Here is a 5,614-nt window from a genome sequence, read left to right as displayed (position 1 = left end):
TGCCAGGCTCCACTTTATATTTTATTTTTACATTATGTGTCTGCTTCTATTACAGTATGATTAGTTTGTGTCCTCAAATTGCACAAAAATGCTAGAAAAGAAGTTAAATCTCCTTGGACTGGACAGGGACTTCTTTGTTGTATACTCTTTTCTTACCCCACGGGACAGGATACATGCTGAATGCTGCAGAAGTAAGAAGGTGGTATATTTGAAGGACATTGTGCTCCAGCTACAGTGGAAAGTATTTGGATGCTATATTCATTCAACGTCAGTAAAACCTGTTCCCCTACTACTGTAATCTATACCAGGACTGATGCATAGTTGACCCCATGCCGAGGAAGTCACAATGTGCTTACATCTAGCCTTCTCCCTGCTTATGGACCAGTTGCTCAAAATTGCCTAATTTATCTTTCTGTTGTTGTATGTATTGTAACTGCTGTTTACTCAGCAGTAAACTGAATTCAAAATTCAAGAACTGAATAGAAGTTCTTTAGGACAGATGTGTATTTCTGTACAGTGACTGGAAGATACAGACACACTCTGAGAAGATCTAATCATCCTGCCATTCTTTCTATGAATATTCGTCCCTTTATTTCTGCCAAACAACTCACAGTACCAGTGCAAAGCAAACACAAACATGTATTATCTGTTCTAGTACAATTTGAAGGTAAAACATGGAGGATGTGAAGGGACACAAGAAACATGAAGGTTGAACTTCCTTATGAAGTGCAGCTTGATTTTCTTTTGAAACTCAGGACCCAGTATGGCATGTATTTCAAAGGCAGCCTAACTCAGTGGAGTTTCTAGATAATGGCTAGGAGACAGCACAATAAAGAAGAAGAGATGTTATAATAAACACATGAACCATGTACATGTACCTCCTTCTTAAAGCCTTTAATCCAAACTAGCTTAAAAAAAATATTTAAATAAATGTGCTAGTTTACAAACTTTAACTAGCAAATTGTGAAATACTAATAAAGGCAGAAAAACCTCTGGTTTAGTCTGTCCATTAAGGCAAATTCCTGAAGAAGTCTGGAGCTGACCTCAACCCAGTAACCTCACCCAGCCAGATACGTTACAGTATAAATTGTTTGTATAGGCACAAGGTTTTAAAAAGTTATTTAAGCTGCATTCCTTAAAACAGTTAAATATTTTGTTCTAACTTAGCTAGACCCTGTGCTTGTCTAGATTAAGAAAAGCAGAAGATAAACTGGCAGACCCATGCCTATAGTTGGTATGCCAATAGATCAAGGGGGAAACCTAGAATTGACATGAACAAGGTAGATCAAGAGCAAATCTGTAACTTGTAACTGCATTAGAAAGGTAGTTCTGGCCAGATAGGGTATTTGAGAGAACCCACCACACCCTGAATTTCTTCTCCTAGTTAAGATAAATCTTTGTAGAGACAAGAAATTTTCTCATTCTGTAGCAATATGTGTTTTTTAAAATTAGGATAGAGTGCAGTAAAAATTTGAACATTGTTTTGAACATTTTAAAATCATTACTTGAGCTCTGTGAGCATTACGTATGACTGGGAATTTGTTGCAAGTTAATTCAGGTTTCCTACTTTGATATGGTATTTGATGGTATCATATTTAAATACCTGGGATGATTAAATAACGAAGAATTAACAAATAATCTTTTCAATTATAGTGAAAGTTTTGAGGACTAATTCACTTTGGATCTTACATGGATTTTAATTATCATTAAACACAGCACGTATGATATCAGTACAAAAGTGTAAGAGTACTTATTCCACTGGCTTTATTTACATTTGGAGATTTTTTATTTCTATAATAGTTTTGAATATAATCTTGATCTCTGTAATTGCAAGATATTCTCTATCTAAAAGTAAAATCCAATTTTATATATACATGAAAGTTATAATTCTAATTCTACTAATACCTGTTTTGCATGTTTATGATGAAGAAATTACAAAGAACTCATGTAATTGAAGAATTGTTTTATTTTTCAAACATTTTCTGTGTTCTACACTTTTGCTTTTTGCTTTCTACTTTTCCTATCCAACATTTAACCAAAATCTTCATAACCGTTCGAAGGAATACTAGTTGATGAAGCCAGAAGACACCTACTGTGTAATTTTAGAGTTTACAAAAGAGCTGAAGGAACAGAACAGGATTTGGAGTCCCCTCGTTTCAACAGGCAGTATGTGAGCAGCTCCTGTGGATAATATGGTAGCCAGTTCTGCTAAGAAGGAATGGAGAAGAGGTGCTTTTGAAAGAACACTGGTTTGCTTTTATTACAGTCCCAAATCTAGATTCAACTTGAGAGAGGCAGAGCAAGGTTTTTTTCGGACCCATTAGTTTTCTCATTTGCATAAGAATTTTCCTGACCTACTCAGGAATACTAGCAGCTGAGTTCATGCCTCAGACTGAAACCCCATTATTCCAGGTTAGGGAATGAGTTCTCCATGCTTAATTTTAAAGTAACTGATTATACATCAGATTTATAAATCATTACTGAATGAAAAAATCTTAATATTCAGAAGTTTTTATTGTATAATTTCTTATCCTTCATCAATGGCATTTACTAAAAAAATTGCAAGTCAAAACTCTTACACATTTGTTTAGGATCTGCAATACCAGCACACTTTAGGTATATCAGAAACTATCAGCAATATAGAAAATATGAGAAAAGCATTTAATATCTTGACATTTCTGTTATACAGAGCTCGAATTTAATTAAAAATGAGTTTCTTTACCAATGCATCTTGTCTTTTTCATGACAAATAACATATTAATAATCTGAGCCACAAGAGGGCACCAAATAAGCACATGGCAACCCAGCTCAGTTTAAAAGACCACAAAATGGATATAACTTTGTAAAAACATTGCAAAATATCTTCTGTAAATGGTTCAGAAAGCTAAGCAAAGTTAATGTTTGTTTGAATTACAAAACTACAGTTTGTTGAGTAACACGAATCTTTTTTCACCTTAAATGCATATGTATATACAAGATAGTGAGTTTTGATGAAAATGCGTATGTATTTATTCATATAAATAAATCTTCCCTTCCATAGTGCCTTGGAAGTTATTGCTCAGTGTGATTAATTTTTAAAGCTATGTCCATATATCACATATTATATAGTTGTTTACATCTATGAATGAAAGAGTAAGAAACTATGGAATTTACCAGATACTATAGAAGTTGCAGTTGGGAAGATGGTATGAGTCATGGAGGTGAAATGTCCTCAGAAAGAAACATGATGAGTGGAAAACTGAGACGCAAAAGCCTTCTATTTTCCCTGTTTTAAGCCTTGTCTGTTACTTTTCTTATGCTGCACAAAAACTTGAAATATAGAATACTGTAATCAATGAATGTAAGTGGAGAATTTAGATTTGGTAGTATTTTGTGTTTAATAATTAAGTAATTTTGACATAATTTTGTAGAGGTATAAATTCAATGTGCAAATACATTATCACTGCATGGTGATTTTGAAGAATTAATATAGCCAGGAAAAGGCTATCTGCAGAACAGTTGTGGCATATTTCAGGCTAAAATTAGGTAGCAAGAATTGATATCAAGAGCTTATAGCTAGCCTTCCTGATAGGACTGTTTAATGGTACTTAATAAATCTTCATTTAATATTTACTTTCTGTTCCCAGTTTCAAGGCCCTTCCAAGATCTGCTTCACTGTTATTATTTGCTTCTCTTCTCATATCACAGTCCCATGATCATCCACCTCAACAGTCCATTTCTCTGCTTTTCCCCAGGTTTGTACTCCCACAAATTTCTCTGAAATATTCTACAAGTCTACTGTTCTCTTCTTCTGTTAGTCTTTCCTCTAAGATTACTTTTTAAGTGATATACATGATAATGAAAGAAGTAGTTTGTTGTACTTAAGATATTTCTTATTGCTAAAAATAAATACTTATTTTATAGATTTATAGAAAGAAGCAAGCAGTTTAAACTTCTTGCTTCAGAGAACAGGCAGGCAGTCTTAACAGAAACTAGAACAGATCTACCTGACAAAATATGGACTTGGCCTAGTATCTGTTACCCCTTCCTACACTATATGTGCCTTACACAAAAATAAAAGATGTAAGCCAGGGGCCCCTTCATGTAAACATAACCATGTTTGGGACCAAAGTTCAAGTGCTCTCACTGTTACATTTTGAAATTAATGCATGGTTTGAAAAACAGAGAGAGACAATTTCTAAAGACTGCTTATATGAATTCTCAGATCTCCCTGTAAATCACAGAAACATCTTAAACTTTTAGGAGAGAAGGGAGTGTCCATTTTTGTCTGGTTTGGATCCAATTCTCCAGTAGTCTACTCTGGTTTTTGATCCTTTAACACTCATAGTGTAGGATGCCATCTGACATGGTATGACTGTCCGCCTCAGGTCACATTATTGGAAAAGTATCAACAGTTACTGTGACCGTTTGTGGTAGTTATATTGAGGTAGTTCCATCTACAGGGAAAAACTATGATGGCTGTTACTGTAAACAATGCAAGGGGCAGGACAAAAATTGAGGTCTAAAGAACTAACGGGTAAAATGGTGATGGTCGAGAATATTCACACTGGGACTTTCACAGTCTTAAGCCATCACAGCCAAGAAAAGTACTTCAATGAAAAAAGCTGTGAGAGATCATAAAAACTGAAACGCTGGCATCCATAGAAGGCAACTATTGAGGACAACTGCCCTTATAGCAGACGCTGCAGTCTTAATAAATCCTGTATTGGTAACCCCTTTCGTCAAGTTTATTTGCTTAGTAATGACTCAGTCTCAATCAGAAACGTACAAGTTGCTGAAAGACAAGCAAGTCCAAAAGCTGCTTCAGAAAATGATGATCCATCTCCCCCCCCCCCCTTTTTTTTTTCTCTGCAAGATAAGAAGTATTGATTGTGAACTGTAACCTTTTGGAAATGAGTTCAGTTCTCAGGATGAAAAGGTTGGACTCCACTAATGTGTCAGGAGATGGATAGAAGGGCATTTTAATGAACACGGATTATTCCTCGGGGGGAGAGACGCATCTAGGAAAAGAAGACTGTGAAAAGAAATTAGGAGAAACTTTCCTGAGACAAGCATCCTTGTAAATGGCACGGCCTCCCGCCCGTAAGCTGCTGCTGTTAGTCGGGGCGACCCCGCCACTACTGTAACGGAGCGCGCGGAGGGCAGCGCGAGGTACCGGCGTTTGCTGGGAGCCAAGTACAGCCCGAATACGAGCACCAGAACCCACCAACGAGCTGATGCTAGAGGCCACGCTTTGTATTTCGAACGGCCGTGCCCCAGGCCGAGCGGAGGGCTGGGAAGCACAGCTTGCCCCCCGAGCAGCCTGGCTCTCTCTGCCTCAGGGCAAGCCAGGCCCCGGGGCTCCCGCCGCAGCCCGGCCGCTGCAGCCGGGCGCTGACGCAGCTTCTCCCGGAGCTCCCCCGGAGGGGCGAGGAGCGAGGCTGGGCTCCGCGGGGCCGGCTCGCCCGCTGCCGGGGCCTGCGGGGCCGCCGGACGGGACGGGACGGAGACCGGGGCCGGTAAGAGGCGAGGCTGGAAGCGGCAGCGGTCCCGAGGCGGCCCTCCGCGGCGGGGAGGCGACTGCCTGCCTCCTGCGGGCGCCGCGGCTCCCCCCCGCCCCGTGGCGGGGCGGCAA

Source organism: Haliaeetus leucocephalus, unplaced genomic scaffold (genome assembly GCF_000737465.1).
Source record: "Haliaeetus leucocephalus isolate CR32 unplaced genomic scaffold, Haliaeetus_leucocephalus-4.0 Scaffold849, whole genome shotgun sequence".
In the NCBI taxonomy this organism is placed as follows: Eukaryota; Metazoa; Chordata; class Aves; order Accipitriformes; family Accipitridae; genus Haliaeetus; species Haliaeetus leucocephalus.
The sequence above is the reverse complement of the archived record's forward strand: the minus strand, read 5'-3'. Positions refer to the sequence as shown.